Below are 21307 nucleotides of genomic sequence, written 5' to 3'. Positions count from 1 at the left end.
TAAAGATCTAATATGTCTATTAAATGTATCTCTTGGTACAGGCTTTGTAAATGGATCTGCAACCATGTCATGTGTAGATATGTACTTCATGTTCACCTCCTTTTATGCCACCAAATCTAACACAAAATTGTGTTTGAAAACTATGTGTTTCGTTTTACCATGATATTTGGGATCCTTAGTGTATGTTATTGCTGCTTGACTTTCACAGTTTACTCTCACTGTTCAATAGCAACATTAATTATTCCCAGATGATTCATGAACCGTCTCAACCAAACAGCTTCTTGCATTGTAGCTAAAAATGCTACAAACTCAACCTCCATTATAGATATGACTATACATGATTGTTTCTTACTGCTCCAAGGTATGGCCTTACCATTTAGTAAGAAAACATATCTAAAAGTAGATTTTTTTCATCTAAATCTCCTCCCCAATCAACATTAGTGTAGCATCTCAAGTGTAAATCATTTCCTTGATAACATAATGAGTAATCAACTGTTCCCTTTGGATATCTTAAGATTCTTTTCATTGTTTTCCAATGTGCTTGTCCTAGGTCAGACTGATATCTGTTTACCAACCTAATAGCGTAATAGATGTTGGGTCTTGTGCACATCATAGCATACATGAGACTTCCAACAGCACTTGTTAAGGAACATTCTTCATTTGTTCCTTTTCTTATGGAGTCTTTAGATACAATTTATGACTCGTCTTTCACAATAGGGTTGTCTATGGGTTTACAATCTTGCATATGAAATTGTTCAAGAATTTTCTTAGTAAATAGTTCTTGTGAAAGATATGCTAATTTCCTTGAGTGATCTCTTGAAATCTTGACTCCAGGAATATATGCAACTTCACCCATATCTTTCATCTCAAAATGCGATGATAACCATCCTTTGATTTCATTGAAAAATCCCTTATCATTTCTAGCTATAAGTATAGCATCAACATATAATGATAATATAACAAATTTGTTATTGGATCTCTTTGTATATACAAAGTAATCTTCATCAATCATTTTGAAATCATATGACATTATCGCATTATGAAATCGAATATACCACTGTCTTAAGGACTGCTTGAGGCCATAAATTGACTTTAAAAGTCTACACACTTTGTGTTCTTGACCTTCTCTAAAAACCTATTGGTTGTTCCATATAGATTTCTTCTTGTAATTCTCCATTGAGAAAAGCAATATATACATCCATTTGATGCAATTCAAGATCCATGTTAGCAACTATAGCTAGAATGAGTTGGATTCAGGTAAACCACACAACAGACGAAAACGTTTCTTCATAATCTATTCCTTCTTGTTGTGTATACCCCTTCACAACTAAACAAGCTTTGTATCTTTCAATATTGCCATTAGCTTTACACTTGATTTTGAGAACCCATTTGTTCCTAATGGCTTTGCATCCTTTCTATAAATCAACCAATTCCCATACTTGGTTTGATTTCATAGACTCCATTTCTTCTTCCATTACTTTCATCCATTTTTCCTTAAACGGGCATTTGAGAGCCTCATTTACATTCCTTGGCTCATCTTCATCTAGTGGAGCAACTAGAAAAATTCCTCCTTCAATCTCAAATCGTCAACGTGGAACTTGTTTCCTGTTTGATCGATGTATTGGAGATTGATTGGTGTTACTCCCACTTGGACCAGCTATCATAGTCGGATCGTCAGTGGGGAATGATGGAGAATCTGAAATTGATTTATCAACTTCCATATCACTCCTACTTGGATGTAGTATAATCAACTGGTTTTTGGCAGTGGAATTGCCTTGGTCTTATGTTTCATATAGAAACAAGTCTTGACTTATGTTGCCTTTCCTAGGAAAATCGGTTTCTAAAAATGTGACATCTCGTGATTCAAACTCAGTGATGCTACCACTTTCTTGTTTTCCTATAAAGATGTGTCCTTTTGAATGTTCTGATGTGTCTCTTTGAATGTTCTAAGGATCTTATGGTGATACATTTCTTCCCCCTTAGACCTAATTTTCCATATTTATGGGAAGGGTCATGAACCAGCAACACATCCTCATGGTTTTAGGAGACTCAAATCAGGTTTCCAATTTGTTGATAACTCATATGGTGTAGTAGTAACAGATTTGGAGGGTACTCAGTTGAGTATATATGTGGCAGTCAATAAGTCATCACCCCAAAAGGTGACGGGCAAATTTGCCTATGCCATCATAGACCTCACCATCTCAAGTAGAGTTCTGTTTCTTCTTTCTGCAATACTATTCTGTTGCGAAGTTGTTGGAATAGTTAATTGACATTCTATTCCCATTTCATTACAAAAATTTATGAACTAATCAGATAGATGTTCACAACCTCGATCGGTTCACAGAAATTTTATCTTTTTATCTAATTAATTCTCAACTAAGTTTTTAAACTTCTTAAAGCATTCTAAAGCTTCAGATTTATGAGAGATTAAAAAGACAATCATATCAGGTGAAATCAACTATAAATGTGATGATATAAATAGCCCAATGTCTAGCCCTCACATTCATTGGACCACATATGTTAGAATGAATTAATTGCAATGGAACTTCAACTCTTATAGCTTTTCCAAATGGTTTTCTTGCTGTTTTTCTAGCTAGACAATGTTCACAAGTAGACAGGTCTACTTTTGTTAAGGTTCCTAACAAGCCTTCTCTTGCCAGTATGTTCATTCGTCGTTGGCCAATATGGCCAAACCATGCATGCCATACATTCACATCATCATTATTGGAAGATGTAATGAGCGAAAAACAAGCATTACTATAATTGTAATCAATGTCAAGTACAATAAAACCATTAGAAATATAACCACAACCATAGTATTTTGTGTCCAAAAATAGATGGACACCAATACTGGAAAAGTTTAAATTAAAACCTAATTTAATATGTTCTAACACGGAAATCAAATTTTGATGAATATCAGGTGGGCATAATGTTAGTGTATGCCTTAGGAACCAATCATGTTGTCAGTTTCATAGTATTATATCTTGTAAATATTCTTTTAAGAATGGAAGAAAGAGTTCGGATTTCACATGTTATTTACTGCTTCATTTATACTATTTATAATGCATGTGAAATATCCGGATGATACGGATATTTAGAAGATCAAATCATCGAAGCATTCCCTACGTAAGTGATGTTAATTAGGCAATAACATTGCATAGTAAGCATGTTGAATTCCTCCATTGAATATCATGTGATGGTATTAGTGTGGGTGATTATAAGAGGTATATCACTAGGGCATTAGCGTGGATAAAAAGTTGGTGAATTGTTCATCGAATATGACCAATTACAATGAATCATATGGACATTTAAAATGTGGTCAATGATACATCTAGGATCGTACTAGTGTACCACTAATCCTTAGACCTGAGACGTCACAGTTGGACTCGACATAGGATGCATATGATTCATATGGTGTATATACACGAGACTAGTCATGTCTTATGTAAGAAGCCTATTTGATCATATGTTATTCATGTACGAGGAAAAGTAATGGTCAAGATGGGATCCATTGACTCAAAATGGTTTGGTCCCGAGTTCCCAAATGAATGTTAATAAACATTGGAAAAAGGAAATCTTTGGCCAGAGTGCAAAATATTAATATGAAAAAGGAGTTTCATGATGACTCGTTCCATTGTATTAATTGACAATTCGGATAAAGATTAAGTTAAGGGTTTTGACATACCATAAACCTATACTTAATCGAGATTAGACGGCGGAGGGATTTTACTACATAAAACATATGATCGGGAAAATGGTTCACTGGAGTTTAACTTCATTGTGGCTTAGGGATTATGGAGCATTGCTAGATGCCTACCATGATCGGTGGGAGTTTTGATCATAAAGAGTTATGATGAAACATATTGGATTGTGGTATTAGGCCCATGGCTAGGTTGCAGTGAACCTAAGTGGTCACACCTAAAAACCAAGTATGAGAATAAAGAGTAATACATATTATTAAAGGTTAACGATGTTCAGATGCAAACGTGTGTATCTGAATTTATGTATTGGTGAGAAATGATTACTCATGGGAAGCTAGCACTTACCAAGGGTAATAAGGTAATTTGGTCATTATTGGATTAGATTCAATGACAGACTAAAATATATTATTGAATTGGATTCAATAATGGGTTAAATATTAAACAGGATTATTTCATATGCCTTGGTTATAAATTTGTTTAAATCAAGGATTTAATACTAAAGAGTTAATATTAAATTGAAATTGTTTCAAGGACTTAAGATCAATAATGATTTAATATTAAGAGTTAATATTAAATTGAAATTATTTCAAGGACTTGAAAGTAATACTGAATTTGTATTAAGTGTTAACATAGGATTCATATTAATTCAAGGACTTGAGAACAATTTTGAAATATAGCAAAATGGTCCTTGTATATAAATAAGTGATATTCCTAAATTTAATCTAATTTTTCATTTGGATTGAAAATCTCTCTCTTGAGCTTTCATGGCCGGCTCTCTTTTCTTTATCTTGGGGTGAACTTTACTTTGAGGATTTTCATCAAAGTTGTTGAAGATCTTGAACTCCATTTCAAGTTACAAAAGTTGTAAAGCATAAAATGTAACAATTTCACCCTTTTAGTTTCAATAACATGTCATATGACCTTATACCATGTTTTACGCCAATTTTACCCTTTCTAAACATGAATTCTTACATATGACATGTCTTGTAGGTATAGGATGCAACTTTCATGCCTGATCAATTTGCATGTGTCAATCCCTTTAACTTCTACTTTTGAATTGTTACCTACATATATCCACTTTGTTTCCCATGGTATTCGTTGAAACTCCACGAAAGCACTCATATCTTTCGCTATGTGGTCTGTTGCTGCTGAATCTATAGTCCATAAAGGATGAGATTCTGTTTAAAAAAAAAGAACCAAAAACATTTACAGAACTCACTTGTGCAACAAGTAATTTATGTTCTTCAGCTCGCTACATTGTGAGCAAAATGTCCCTTGTTACCACAGTTATAGCATTTCACCTTTGCCATGTTTTTCTTCCTGGCAGGATGCTTTCCTTTTCCGTGTTTATAAAAGTTTCTTTTCTTCCCTTAAGCCTTATCATTATTGCCTTTTCTTTGGGATCTACTTTGGAATTTACACTTAATTCCCTTCCCACCATGTGAACTAGAACCAGTCATATACACATTAGTACTTGTCTTACTAACATTAAGAGAATCTTCTTATAGTTCCAGATGTTGTGTGGCATCTTCTAAATTTTTTATGCCCTCATTGTGGGTAAGGTATATCTTCATGTGTTCCCAATTTTGAGGCAATGATCTTATGATAGCTTGAACCTATTGTTCATCAGTTAGGACATGACTTGCATATCTCAAATCACTAATCATGTTTGACAAGTTCCTTAAGTGTATTCTCATAGTATGCTCAGGCTTTTTCTTATATGCGTCAAACTTGCTTGTAAGTGACTGGAGTTTGGCAATTGACATACCTCCAAACTTTGCAGCAAGGGCGGACCACATGTGCTTTGCTAATTCATATTCTTGGTACTTTTTCATGAGATCCTTGTCCATGCTGCTCAACAAAGTGATACGAGCAGTGGAATTCTTTTTCTTCCACTTGTCATAAGTCGCAGATCTCTTCTATGTTGAACTGTGGCTCCTTCTTCAGGCTCTTCCATGGTCATGGTAAAAGCTTCAAGAACCTCATGTTCTTCCAAGACATATTGGATTTTTATGCTTCATATCTCTTAATTTTCGCCATTAAATTTTTCTCCTTTATTAAGTTCAATGACAATGTTCTTAGATGCATATACTATTTCTAGAAAAATTACACATTGGATAATGCATGTTATTCAATGTTTGGAACATACATATATTTAATTAATTATATCAATAATAATTGTATATTAGATTTGGAATAAAAAATTAACTATGTCAACAATCATCATCCAAAATTTTAATCTCCAATTATCATAGATATAATTAATTACAATTCTAAAATAATATTAAGACATAGTCATATAAGTGTAATTCAACATAGTGAAGAAAGAAAACACAAGAAAACAGTAGAGAAGAGCAAAAAATTCAAGAGAAAAGTTCGTAAAGCAAGAATGAGTAGCTTTTTTCATTAATTGAATCAGTTGAAGTTAGAGAGCTTATATACAAAGCTAACTCAACGAACTTATCAACTCTTTAATAGTAGAGCAACAGTTAATAACAGTCAATAGAAGTCAACTAACGAAGGTGCATTCAACTAATCCTAACATCCTCCTATAAATTGGACTTCCACAGTTCAGTGTATCCATACTAATCATAACATCCTCCAGTAAATTGGCCTTCCATAGTTCAATATATTCGTACACAGCCTAACATCCTCTTATAAATTGGACTTCCACATCTTAGTCCATTCAACTAATATACATCCTAACATCCTCCTATAAAATGAACTTCTCAACATATTACAGACTCCAAATTTGAAAACAGACAGCAGTACTTTTGTAGCTAAATAGCAAAAACAATAGCAATAAAGAAGTTTCCTCGGTATTAAGCAGAAAGAAAATCTTCTCAACAACATCAATATTATTAAGAGTTTCCTAATTGCGGCTTATGATTGTAAAGTGGCAGCATGAAAGAAATTTCCTCAGCAGTAGTAAACACAAGAAATAGAGTTGAGCTGTAGATTAGTTATTAGAGCACCAATAGAGAACAACTCAAAGCTCAAGCAAAACTTGATGTAACAAGGGCTTGAATGAGCTCAACTTTGAGCTTGCTGGAGGTGACTTGCTCTCTCACATAATGAGCATCAAGCTCAATGTGTTTGGTTCTTCCATGAAAATAGGAGAGCCAACATTGTTGTTGTCACACCAAATGACTAGAACTTCAGATAAAGAGATATCTAATTCAGCAAAGAGACTACAAAACCATGCCAATTCAGTAGAGCCTTGAGCAAGAGCTCTGTATTTAGCTTCGATGGATGACAAAGCCACAACTTTTTGTTTTCTAAAGTGCCATTTGACACAACACCCGCTGGTTGATCTCTTATCCTCAAGCCTATTGGCCCAATCAGCATCGATATAACACTCCAAATTATTTCTATGGCTTTTAGTGAAGTGTAAACCATAGTTAGTAGTGCCCTTGATATATCAAAGTAACCTTTTGCAGGCCTGCTAATTAGATTGTGTTGGGGCTTTGAGAAATTGACTTAATTTGTTAACACTATAGTCAATATCAGGCCTAGATAGTGTCAAGTACTACAAGGCCTCTATTGTACTCCTATAAAGAAAAGGATTATCATAGAGTTCACTATCACCAAGAGTAAGCTTAGTGCCAATAGCCATTGGAGTTGAACAAGGCTTGTAATCCATCATATTAGTCTTAACTAGAAGATCTTTCGCATATTTTTCTTGGCTCATGTGAAGGTTGGAATTTGTTCTAGTAACATCAAATCTGAGAAAATGCTTTAGAGATCCTAAAGTTTTCAAGGCAAATTTTGTGCTGAGATGGTGGATTGCGTCTTGAACTAAGTTGGGGTCATTTCTAGTTAAGAGTATGTCATCAACATACACTAAAGCATACACAATTTTCTCATGATTATGATAAACAAAGAGACTTGGATCAACCACTGAATGAACAAATCCCTGATCCACAAATGCCCTTTTAAGCTTGTCAAACTAGGCTCTTGGAGCCTGTTTTAGATCATAGAGAGCCTTGGTCATTTTACACACATGATAAGGATGTTGGTGATTAACAAAGTCTTCTAGTTGAGTCATGTACACCTATTCAGAGATATCCCCATTTAGGAAGGCATTATGGATGTCTATTTGTTGGATATCCCAACCATTATGCACTGCCAAACTTAAGATGACTTGAATTGTAGGAAAGTTCACCACTGGACTAAAAGTCTCAAGATAATCTATCCCTAGAGTTTGTTGAAATCCTTTAGCAAAACATAGCTTTGAACCTCTGAACAGACCTATCAACATTATATTTTATTCTAAAAACCCATTTGCATCCTACTGTATGGATGTCATATGTGGCAGGAACTAAATCCCAAGTCCAATTAGCCATCAAGGCATCATATTCAACCTGCATTGCAGCCTTCTAGGAAAGATGAGGAAGAGCTTCTGACGCAATAGCATGTTCCTTAGAGTCTAGAGAAGCCATTAGAATGGTATTTTGTGCTTTGGTTTTGGATCATGTGAGCAAGGGATGGGTGTTTAGTGTTGTAGGTGCTGCTAATGGTAAGGATACAATGAGAGAAATAGTGTTATAAGATTCATCCGAAGCTATGGTCTTAGGTGATGATGGAGAGAGAGATGTGTTTAGAGTTGAGCTCAAGGTTGAATTGTTGAAGGGAACAGACTGATCTAATGTATTAAAATCAAAACAGGATAGGATGGCTTGACTGGAGGGTGTTGACTAATCTAGAACAGTAGGAATTATAGATGGTAATGAGACTAGATTAGAGAGTGTATTGTCTTGAGAACTAGATTGATTAAGCGTGTTTGGACAAGGTGGAGCTACAAAGTCAGAATTAGGAGTAAATGATGAACTAAATCTTTTATTGGGAATATGCCATAGTTACGCTTGTATCATTTGTGATGAAGACTGTAGCCAACAAAAGTGCATTTTCTAGTGTGAAAGTTAAACTTATGAGAACTATAGGGTCTAGGAATAGGATAAACTGCATAGCTGAATACTTTGATAGCTGAGTTGTTAGGAGAGATGTGAAATAGGACCTAAAAATGTGATGTATTGGATAAAACAGGTGTAGGGAGTCTATTAGTTGGGTATGCAACTATTTGGAAAGCAAACCACTAGAATTTAAGTGGCATGCAGGCTTGAGCAAATAAAGTGAGACCTTGTTCTACAATTTGTCTATGCTTTCTCTCAACCCTACCATTTTTTTGGTGTGTATGGAGACGAAGATGTCTAAAGAGAATGCCATGTTCTTGAAAGTGAGGCATAAGAGTTCTATATTCACCTCCCTAATCAATTTGGACACATTTTAAAGAGGTGTTGAACTATTTTTCAAAAAGAAGATGAAATTGTTTGAAAACAATAGAGGTTTCAAATTTGGCTTTTAAAGGAAAAAGCCAAGTGAATCTACTGTGATCATCTAAAAATTGGATGTAATATCGAAAACCTTCAAGGTAAGGGGCAACACAAGGTCCCCAAAGGTCAAAGTACATTAATTTAAGAAGGACAGAGGCATGAAATGCAGATCTAGGATAAGTAGATTGATGTAGTTTGCCGAATTGGCAAGCTGAACAAAATGTGATATCATTTTTCACATTATGGGAAATGTTAAGGTCAATGAGAGCCTTTTTGAGTATTGTCATATTTGGATGGCCTAATCTTTTGTGCCATAACATTATGTTGGTCTTTTTTACAGGAAAAGTTTGAATTGGCAACAGATACATCATCAATGGAGGATACAAAATCTAATACAAGAGATCTATTTTTTGCATACAACTTTGATCAACTGATGTAGTAAATGTTGACATACAATTATTGTAAACAGTAGATAACAAGTGTTTAGAACTATGTGTATTGACAGATTTATTAAAAGGATTGATTAAAGAAAGGACATAGCTATGTTAGACTTGAAGTTGTAGAAAGAAGCCACAACTTCAGTAGAATTGAGAAACAAACTGGCAGGAGCTTGGAGTTAATACATCCTACTTTTAAGCATTCCTTGAAGAAGAATTGTTTTGGAGGACTTGTCCTTGATCACGCAAGAATAAGTAAGAAACTCAATAGTGACATTGTTATCTCTAGTAAGTTTAGTATACTTAATAGGTTTTTTCTGTTTTTGGGAACACACAAAACATTCCTAAGATGCAAGACTCTAGCAAGACAAAATAAGGTGACAGAACTAGTGTGTGTAATAGAGAGAAACTCACCGTTTGCAACCTAAAGTTGTTTACTGCTTGCATAGCTGGTAATGTCTATCAGTTGGGAGAAGTCTGAGGTAACATGGTATGTTGCTGCAAAATCCATGTACCAGGCTGCATCTTGGACAATTGAGCCAGAAGAGCTTGATTAAGCAAATTAGCAGTAGCTGAGTTGCACTAATTTTCAGTATTAACACTTACAGAGTTAACATTGGCAGATCTAGGAACTAAAGTAAACTAAGAGGCAAATTCATTTTGAGTTTACATTGATAATCCTAGATGAGAACTTTGTGTGTCACGATGAGTTGGTGTTGAAGGATATTGACTTCCAAGATTAAATATTGGTGGTCTAATGAACTCTGCAGGATTGAAATTGTGTCAAACTTGTTGATTACTCCTTGTGTAACTCAAATCAAATCTATGATAGCAATGCAGTGCTAGGTGGCCTGACTTCCCACACACTTGACAAATAAGCTTGCCTCTGCCACCTTCTCTGCCTTTACCTTTTCCATAGTTTCCACTGGCATAATTTCCAGAAAAGTATTGATTAGAAAACTAATTTTGAGGCACAGGATACATGGATTGAGCTTCATTTTGATTAAAGTAAGGAGGCCTAAATTGAGAGGGATTGTAAGTAGAGGCTTGTTGTAGTGAAGGAGCTCGTAATTGAGAGTTGTCAGTGGGAAAAAAAAGGAATTCAGATTAGCTTGTGATTTCTTTTTATCGGCATCAGTTATAGAGCAGCAATATTAGCAAAACCACCATGAAACTCATTGTGCACTACTGAATTCATAACGGCATTGGCTTTTTCCAACCTAAGCTCCAATTTCTGCAGAATAATTTGTGCTCCTTGCACAGATATGGCATCAAGTTTGGACTCTAATCTGGTAGTTATGCTAACAACCGCAACATCATATTCAAAATCTAGTCAATCTAGGATGTAATTAAGCAATTCTCATCAATTATAATGATTCCACTTGCGGATAGACTTTTGAAAAAACCCTTCATCTTAAGAAAATAGTTATGCATGCTCATATTCTCCTTCTTTGTATTTTGTAGTAAACTCTCAACATGCAAAGTCTTGGTTTTAGACTCTGTGAGAAATTCTCTTTCTAAGGTAAGCCTAATGTCTGTGGCAAATTGGCATTTAGATATGACAACAAACATACTTTCTGAGAATGAGGATAACAGCCAGCCAACTAAAAGTTTATCAATTTTCTTCCTCATCACATATTTAGGATTAGGTTTTTTGATTACCTCTAAGCTTGAATTATTAGCTTGTACTCTTACAAATGGAGGGAGACATGGATTCAATCTAGTTAGGTGCTCCTCAAGATTGTGTGCTCCAACAGCGAATAGCACCTAAGACTTCCAGAATCTATGGTTGTCTCGTGTTAATTTGGGTGAAATTACTGGGAGCATTGACAATGACATTGAAGACTAGCCAATGATATGTGCAAATGCAACACCTAATTTTACCTCACTAAATCCTAATGCAAAGTCGTGTAGCAGCAAAGAGCAAGTAAAGGTCTTTCCCATAGAGGATTTTTGAACTTAATTAATTATCTACTTCTAACGAAGTTTGTCATGAATTATAAAAACTCAACAAAAACAAAAACAAAAAAAAAAAAAAAAAAAAATTCAAAGCAAACAATGTAAATCAAGCAACTAATAACGAAAGAGAAATCAACAAGAGAAACGAGATTGAAGGTTTATTCACCACCACTAGACATGGATTACATATAATAAAAGCACTATTTAACTTTCTACCCTCTTGATCACATCAGCTCAGAAATATCAAATGTTGATAAGTCCCATCTCTCCTTACTAAGTCATTGGACTAGATACGATCTTAACCCAATTCCCTATTTATTAAATAACCTACGATACGATCTCTAGATTCAAAGTAATAAAAGCATTAAGTTGTGAGAGACCTAATAAATCAAGGCTAAAATCATATAGTTGGTTTAGTTATCTTGAGTGATTACCCTCCACGTATGCAGGCATACACTTTACCACTAGTTATCTAGGTTAATCCTAACGATTTAATTGGCCACTTAAACAATTAGAACAATCTAGTTAAACCCTATTTTCAGAGAAATAATCACATAACCAAGAGGGATCAAAAGATAAAAAGATGCAGATTTTATTAATCACAAGGCATGTCTAGGGTTTTGAAATCACCCTTAATCTCAAAAGAATTCGTTCTTCATGAATAAATATGAGAACATCATTGTATTATTCGTAACAAATAATAATAACAAAGAAGAAGAAAAACTTAGTGAAACTTGGTTGGATTAATGGAGTTGATGATGATCTACTCCAATTCTTTTTCTCCAAGACTTCTTTAATCTCCCTTTTTCTTGACTTCTTGAATATCTTTGTTCTCTCTTTTTTTATCTCTCAAGAATCCCCCAAAACAATGTTAAAAGACTTCTATTTATATCCCACAAAGTTTTAGGGTTTTGTTTTCCTAAATTCTATTTAGTTTAGGACTCTTAAAACCCCAATTTCCTAGTCAAACATGGAATTTAAAAACCCAACTATTGTGATTGTGCCCTGGCTCTTTGTTGTGGCATGGTTGATTATGGACTAAGTGTAACACCCACATGGAGGTATGTAATTTAAATTATGCTTTTATACCCCTCAGTTGATTTTTGTTAAAGTTATTTTGAGAAAATGAGAAGAAAATGCCATAAACTTGCATTAAGGGTAAAATGGTCTTTTCACTCAAAATTACTTGAAATTGTGTGGAGTGAAAAGAGATAGAATTTCATGGAGAATATAATAAATATGAGGGCATCATGGTAATTGACTAAGGGACATAGATGGAATTTTAAAGAAAGTGCAAGGGCAAAATGGGAATATATATATATTTGTTATATCAAAGATTGAAGAGTGAAACCCTAGCCATTCTTCAACCATTTGCATGCCATTTTCACCTCCATATTCTCTCAAGTTCTTCAATTTTTCTTCAAAGGAAATTCATAGATTTTGGGTACTTTTGGGTGGATTTTCAATCCTAAGCATCTTTAGGTAAGATCCATGCACTACGAAGTGAGTTTTAATTTTTAAAGTGTTGAATTTTGATGATTTATGTTCATAGGATTTGAGAGAAAGGGAGTTGGATCCAAGAAGGTTTTAAGTGTTGGATTGCTCTTGTATAAGGTAAGTAAATCCCACCCTAAGTATGATTTAAGTTATGGTGTAGAGAATTTCTTTTATGTATACATATGTCCTATATGTAGAAACTGTTGATGGATTTGGTGTTGAATGATAATTATAAATTGTCCATGAGTATTTTTGTTGGTGTATTGGATGTTTGATGAATGTTTGGATGAAATTTGGAAGAGTTGGAGTGGAAATTTTGGAATGTCTCTTTTGGGCAGATTTGGTGTTGAATATGGAGGGTTTAATTCCCAAATTTTGGTGGCTTAGAAAAGAGATAGAAATCTTGCCAAATTAGAGTTACTTTGTGCATATAAGGTGTTTGATGAAATGTCAAAGAGAAGTGTTTATATGAGTATGATTATGTATTATATTGAGATGAGTCTGTAGATGGTAGAGAATGGCATGTTTGCATTCCATATTGCATAATTGTATTTAAACATGTGAATTTAGAAAGAAGTATAAGCATAAAACCATCTACATGCATACATATTCATAAGAGTATGAAAAAGCACTAAATAATGTTAAAGATTAAATAGAAAGAAATGAGAATATTAAAAAGTTCCAAATCTGAATTTTATTTAAAGAAGTGTAAAAATATAAAAAGAAGAAAAGGTTGTTGCGATGGGGAACCATGAGTGACAAGAAGAATTTTCCCCACATACACGCCACCTTTAGTGAGCGGCCTAAGAAGAAGAAAGAAGAATTGGTACAGTCCGTAAGAGTGCATGTGGATGAGGGTTGTACCCAAGAAAGAAGAATACACTCACATGGCCAAGGTTTCAAATCTATGCCTCAACCGAGTCTGATCGGCAAAAGAATAAGAACAAGAAAAGAAAAGAATAAGAAAAGCATAAGAATAAGAAAAGAAAAGAATAAGAAAGAAGAGAAAAGAATAAGAAAGGAAAGAAAGGAAAGAAAGGAAAGAAAGGAAAAGAATGATAAAGAATAAGAAAAAATAGAAAGAAAAGAAAGTAAAACAGAATAAGAACCGAGAAAAAGGAAAAACAGAAAAGAAAATGCATCTTTTATACAATTATGCATTTGCATTTTATTTATGTATAATATCATGCCCATTATCTAAGTGAGAAATAAGAATAGAGAAAGAACAAAGGGAAAATCAGAGAAAGAACAGAGAGAAAAAAAAATAGAGTAAGAGTAGAGAAAGAATAGAGAAGAATGGGGAAATGTGAAGTAAGAAAAGAAATTTAGAATTTAAGCAAAGGAAAGAGAAGGGTAACGTAGCGGGTTTACTTACTGAGCAATTAGTGTTCACCCCGTTGTTTACAATGTTTTTGTAAGTAACAGGGGAAATGCGGTCATTTGGATCATCACACAGCAAAAAGGGTTATGCAAAACTGTCAAGCTAATATTTTAAGACTTATTTGTATTATGTAAATTTTTGTGTATAAAGAAAATTAAATATGGGCCCATACTTTTATACTCGTTTATATACTTTTCTTATATGTATTTAATGAGCTTTTACTATTATTTTACGAGTATACTAGCTAGAAAGAGAGCCATTACACTAAGTGTGTTATGGCATGGTTGGTTTTGGTCTCTCCTGACCTTGTATCATTCTTCAGCACTCCAGAGATGGTGATTTTTGAGTATGATAATGATGAAACCTGGAAAAGTGTGAAACATATGAAATTTATGCTTTAAGTCAGCCTTCCAATGGTTTAAGAATCATCTCGATCAAATATCTACAGCTCGAGTTATTATTGAAACACCGAGGCATGTTCAAAAATGGAGCGTTTTCTAGGATTTTCACTTCAACTTTAAATCACCATAACTTCTTCAATTCAACCCGATTCTCGATCCGTTTGTTTCCAATCCTCATAAATTATCTCATCAACATCATCTCTCATTTGAATATTATTTTTAAGCTTTATTCCCTGAAAATACAACAAAAATACCCGTGATCCCAAAAACTGCATTTACGAAACAATTATATTAATTCATGCAAATTAATCCTAGTTTCCCACAAACGATAACTATAAACCACTAAGTATAAGTGTATTTTCAAGCACTTATCAGCCAACAAAATTTATTGAATCAAAGGTAGGTAGAGCTTGATACTCTGAGGATTATACTATTTTATTTAAGCTTTTACGTCGGATTTTAGATACTTCTTAGTTCATTCATGCCTGAATTGCTACTTAATTCTTTACATTTCATATTTCAGGCTAAAATGGACATTTTGACCAAATAACGATCGAATTGGAGTTTCTGGACTCAGAAGTAAGTGGATCTCAGAAACTGGGAGAGTTCTGAAGCAGAGTAAAGCACTATGAAGCTTGTTCTCGGGGGAGAGCATCGAAGATCAAAGATTCAAGCAAAGAAGCAAGTGGAGGGCAATTCTGTAAATTCAAAATTTTTCATGAAGCTTCGCCGCAGCGAAATGAGTTGCACACCAGATTTCAGTTTACTTTGTCACCGCGGCGAGATTTCTTCTTCGCTGCGGCAAAGTTTGCATTTTCTAGATTTTGTAAAACGCACAGTTTCATTTTTTAGGCTAAGTTTTAGGTTTTGGAGCAAGGTATAAAAGAAAAACATTACCATTTTGAAGGGATCGCGTTTTTCTTAGTCTAGAGCAGCCATTTCATTTCCTTAGCTTAGGTTTGACGAATTTGGATTGAAAAGTGAGAGGATTTGGGATTGAATCTGGTGGATTCTTCAATTCTCTTAATTTTATAATGTTGAACTCCGAGTTTACTGTTTTTATTTTCTGTTTTCATGATTTAAGTATGAACTAACTCTTTTGTGGGTTAGGGTTTTGATGAACTTCAAATTCTATGGATTTATGAATTGATTATTGTTATTTCCATCTTCTATTGCATTGGTTGTGTGTTTATCTTGTTTTTATTGAATGTAATTGATGAATGTGATGAGATTGAGAAATGATTCATGTTAAGCCTGTCGGGTAATCACCATTGTAGTATTAAATGCTAGAGATAGATTTAAGAACCAATGAAGTCAATCTAGAGTTCTATGAGCATAATGAACTTGAATCTATTATCCTTTAAATTGTTGGGTGTGGAAGTGTAATGGAGGAAAGTAGGAATTCATAGCCTGAGAAGGTATGATTAATAAATTAGAGAATTCGATTTACAATCAATTGCATGTGAATATGGAAATGGCATAATTCGTAATCTTAACCCATAGAGTTTGAATGAAGTCAAAACCCTACCCTTTTATTTGAATTGAATTCTATCTTTGTGTTTAATCGTGCTTTCGTAATTTAGTTTCAATACTTTGAAGTTTTGTTTTAGTTTTAGGTTTAATTTTCTCCCATCAATCCAACATTTTCGATTGCTCCAACTTGAAAATAGTAGAAAACTTAGTGATTAGCAACCAATCCTCGTGTTTTCTTATCACTTTATTACTTAGTGCGACTAGTGCACTTGCTATATTGCATGTTGTAGTAACAACGCATCAAGTTTTTGGCGCTGTTGCCGGGGATTGATTTTGTTGTTAACATTGAGTTTTTCTTTCGTTAGCTAGATTGGAGTTTATTTTTGTTGTTGTTGTTGTTATTCTTACTTGGTTTGTGATGTCACTTTTTCTTTTTCTTTGTTTGTTAGTTTATGCGAAGAGCGAGACGTCAACTAGTGGTTCCTGTTAATCATGAGATTGAAAGAACTGCCAGAAGAATTAACAGAGAAAGAAGAGAACGAGAGGCTGTAGTGGTTGAACCAGAGGTCATCGCAGTAGAGATGGCAGAAAATAGAACAAAGGGAATTTTCAGTTCCTATAGTTGAAGGTAGTGAGTCGAGTATTACTAGACCTACAATGCAAGCCAACAACTTTGAGATTAAGCCAGCAATCATCCAGATGATCCAGTAGTCGGTACGGTTTAATGGAGATTTGAAGGAAGATCCAAATCAGCACATTGCAAATTTTCTAGAGATTTGTGACACTTTCAAATCAAATGGAGTGTCAGATGAAGCCATCAGGTTAAGACTATTCCCATTTTCACTGGGGGATAAAGCTAAGGGATGGTTAATGGCACTACTATCAGGAACTATCACAACAAGGAACGAGTTAGCACAAAAGTTCCTGACAAAGTTCTTTCCTCTAGCTAAATCAGCGAAGATGAGAAATGATATCACATCGTTTCTAAGAGAAGAGTTTGAGTCATTATATGAGGCTTGGGAGAGATACAAGGAATTTATGAGGAAATGTCCACATCGTGGGTTGCCAGTTTGGCTACAAGTCCAAACATTCTATAATGGATTGATGGGGAATGTGCAAACTATGGTAGATGCAGCATCGAGGGGAGCCTTGCAGAATAAAACACTGGAAGAGGCCTATGAGTTGCTTAAGGTTTTGGCAAGCAACAACTATCAAAGACCTAATGATAGAGCAACACCAAGAAAATCTATGGGTCTTCATGAAGTTGATGCATTCACGGCCATCTCAGCCCAACTCACAGCACTTCAAAAACAGTTAGGAACTATACAGGTAAACTCTATTCAAGCTCCTCAACTAACTTGTGATTTTTGTCCAGGTAGTCATATGAGCAGTGAGTGTTAAGTAGGGAACACATTTGCTTCATCATCGTCATTTTTGGAGCAAGTTAACTACTTGGCTGGAAATCAAAGGCAGCCAAACAATCACATATAACCCTGGTTGGAGGAATCATCCAAACCTGTCTTAGGGCAATTAGAACCAGCAAAACAATCAATTGAATCAAAGGCCAGTGCCAACTAACCAAACAAGGGTGAATAATCAACCAGGAGACCCAAAAGTGACAAAATTGGAGGACATGTTTGGGAAGTTTATGCAAGAAACCACAGGATTTATGAATGAGACGAGGACGAATTTCAGAAATCAAGGGGCGTCCATTCAGAATCTTGAGGTACAAATGGGGCAATTGGCTAAAAAGCTAAATGAGAGACCACAGGGGTCTTTACCAAGCAACATGGTAACTAACCCACGTGAGCAAGCAAATGCAATAATTTTGAGGAGTGGGACAGTTTTGGATAAGGTGGAGCAAGCAAGAAGAGAAGAAAGCTCATCAAAGAAAAATGAAGAATCTGACGAGGAAGTTGATAAAAAAATAGTTGCTTAAGAAAAACCACCTAATCAAGGGAAAGAAGAATGTAAATGGGAAGATAGGCAAAGAAAAAGGAAGGAAAAATTGGCATTTCCTAAGATACCACCAAAATTGGCCCACCACACTCCTCCTGTGTCGTTTCCTCAAAGACTGAAGAAAAAGAATCAAGATAAGTAGTTTTCCAAATTCATTGAAATTTTTAGAAAATTGCATATTAACATTCCTTTTGCAGATGCATTGTAACAGATGCTGAACTGTGTGAAATTCCTCAAGGAGATTTGATCAAACAAAAGGAAATTGGAAGATGAGGAAACAATGATGCTCATGGAGGAATGCAGTGCCATTATTCAGAAGAAGCTACCTCCAAAACTTAAAGATCCAGGGAGTTTTATTATTCCTTGCATTATAGGAGATATTACTTTTGATCGAGTTTTGTGTGACTTAGGTGCTAGCATCAACTTAATGTCGTATTCTATTTTCAGGAGATTAGGCATTGGTGAAGTGAAGCCAACAACCATGTTGTTGCAACTTGCAGATAGGTCCATAAAACATCCGAGGGGGATAGTGGAAGATGTGTTGGTAAAGGTTGACAAGATCATCTTTCCGGCGGATTTTGTGGTTTTGGACAGGGAAGAGGATAAGGAAATTCCGCTTATTTTAGGCCGACCATTTTTGGCTACACGAAGAGCACTCATAGATGTCAAGAAGGAAAGTTACTATTGAGGGTTCAGGATGAAACAGTAACGTTCAATGTGTTTGAGGCTATAAAGTTTCCATCTGAAACGGATTCGTGCTTCAGTGTTGATGTGGTGGATAAACTAGTAGCAGAGACCATTGAAGAGAATTCTCCACAACTGCCTCTAGAAGCGTGTATTGCACAATCAAGAACAGTAGAGGTAGAGGAATCGGTAAAGAATGAATGTACTAGATTGTTGGAAGCACTTCAATCGATTGATGAGAATCAAGATCTTGAGTTTGAGGAGTTTGATTTTGACAAAGAGAAGGAAAAGGAAAGAAAGGAAGAACCCCCTAAGCTTAAATTGAAACCTTTACCTTCCCACTTCAAATATGTTTATCTTTGGGATTCAAAGACCTTCCCAGTAATCATCAGTTCACAATTGAGCAATTTAGAAGAAGAGTGATTGATTTGGTTGAGAGAACATTGATCGGCAATTGGATGGACTATTTCAAATATTAGAGGCATCTCTCCATCTTTTTGCATGCATAAGATACTCATGGAGGATGATATCAAGCCTAGAGTTCAACCACAACGAAGATTGAATCCTTCAATGAAGGAGGTGGTGAGAAAGCAGGTGGTGAAAATTCTAGATGCAAGCATAATTTACCAAATTTCTGATAGTCCATGGGTGATCCCGGTGCAAGTGGTTCCGGTTCCGAAGAAGGGAGGTATCACAGTAATTAAAAATGAGAGCAATGAATTGATACCAACCAGGATGGTCACGAGATGGCGAGTGTGCATTGACTACCGAAAATTGAATGAAGCAATAAGGAAAGATCATTTTCCACTTCCTTTCATTGATCAGATGTTGGAGAGATTGGCAGGGCATGCTTACTACTGTTTCATGGATGGTTATTTAGGGCATAACCAGATTGCCATAGCTCATAAGGATCAAGAGAAGAAGACCTTCACTTGTCCCTACAGCACTTTTCCTTATCGAAGGATGCCCTTTGGGTTATGCAATGCGCCAGTCACTTTTCAGAGATGCATGATGTCGATCTTTGGTGATATGGTGGAGAGGTTTATAGAAGTTTTCATGGATGACTTCTCTGTTTTTGGCTCATCTTTTGATCATTATTTTTCTAATCTGTCGTTTGTGATGTCAGGAGACGAACTTAGTGCTCAATTGGGAAAAGTGCCATTTCATGGTCCAGGAAAGGATAGTGCTGGGACATCGAATCTCAAAAGACGGAATAGAAGTGGATCGAGCAAAGACGGATGTGATTGAGAAACTGCCACCACCCTCCAATGTTAAAGTAGTTCGAAGTTTCTTAGGGCATGCGGGGTTTTACAGACAGTTTATCAAGGATTTTTCTAAGATCTCTAAACCCCTTTGCAATTTATTGATTAAAGATGTTGTTTTTTATTTTAATGATAAATGCATGCATGGCTTTCAAACTCTAAAAAAATTATTAGTGTCGGCACCTATTATTGCAGTTCCCGATTGGGGACTACCATTTGAATTGATGTGTAATGCTAGTGACTTTGCATTAGGAGTAGTGTTAGGACAAAGGAAAAACAAAGTGTTGCATGTAATTCAGTATGCTAGTAAAACCCTCACTGATGCACAATTGAATTACACCACCACTGAAAAAGAATTGTTGGCTGTGGTTTTTGCTTTTGACAAATTTCTTTCATATTTGCTAGGTTCCAAGGTGATTGTCTACACGGACCATTCAGCACTCAAGCACCTTTTGGCAAAGCATGAAGCGAAATCGAGGCTGATAAGATGGATCTTATTGCTCCAAAAGTTTGAGTTGGAGATACGCGATAAGAAGGGGTCAAAAAATATGGTGGCGGACCATTTGTCAAGGATCGAGCATCCAATTCAGGGAAATGAGGAAGAAACCCAAATCAAAGAGACTTTCTCAGATGAGGAGTTGATGAGAGTGGAGGAAGCACCATGGTTTACAGATTTCGCAAATTACTTGTCAGGGAGAGTGCTCCCCATTGGCATGACCTTCCAATATAAGAGGAAATTTTTCTCATATTTGAAATACTACTTCTGGGAAGAGTCATTCCTTTATAGACATTGTGCTGATAGGATGATCCGTAGGTGTGTTCCGAAAGAGGAGATGGAAAGTATTCTAAGACATTGTCATGAGAGGGAAGTTGGTGGCCATTTTGGAGGAGCAAGGACAGCAGCCAAGGTTCTTCAATCTGGGTTTTATGGGCCAACCCTTTTTAAGGATTCTTTTCAGATGGTTCAGGAATACGACCAATGTCAACGGAGTGGTAGTATTTCAAAGAGGGATGAGATTCTGTTGAACAACATTCTTGTTGTTGAGTTGTTTGATATTTGGGGAATTGACTTCATAGGTCCCTTCCCAAATTCTTTTGGAAACACATACATTTTGGTAGCAGTGGATTATGTATCAAAATGGGTGGAAGCAGTTGCATTGCCATCTAATGATGCTAGGGTTGTGATTAATTTTGTGAGGAAAAACATTCTCTCAAGATTT

At 35.4% G+C, this 21307-nt stretch overlaps 1 non-coding gene across 1 annotated transcript; it reads right to left on the bottom strand.

The window, feature by feature from the left end:
• Positions 1-17139: 17139 nt before the first annotated feature.
• LOC116144663 lies at positions 17140-17246 on the bottom strand. The gene has a single exon (XR_004130292.1). It is a non-coding gene; the product is annotated as a small nucleolar RNA R71 (small nucleolar RNA).
• Positions 17247-21307: the final 4061 nt, after the last annotated feature.

Source organism: Pistacia vera, unplaced genomic scaffold (assembly GCF_008641045.1).
Source record: "Pistacia vera cultivar Batoury unplaced genomic scaffold, PisVer_v2 Contig45, whole genome shotgun sequence".
Classification (NCBI taxonomy): domain Eukaryota; kingdom Viridiplantae; phylum Streptophyta; class Magnoliopsida; order Sapindales; family Anacardiaceae; genus Pistacia; species Pistacia vera.
Note: the sequence above shows the minus strand (reverse complement) of the source record. Positions and strands in the feature narration are given on the sequence as shown.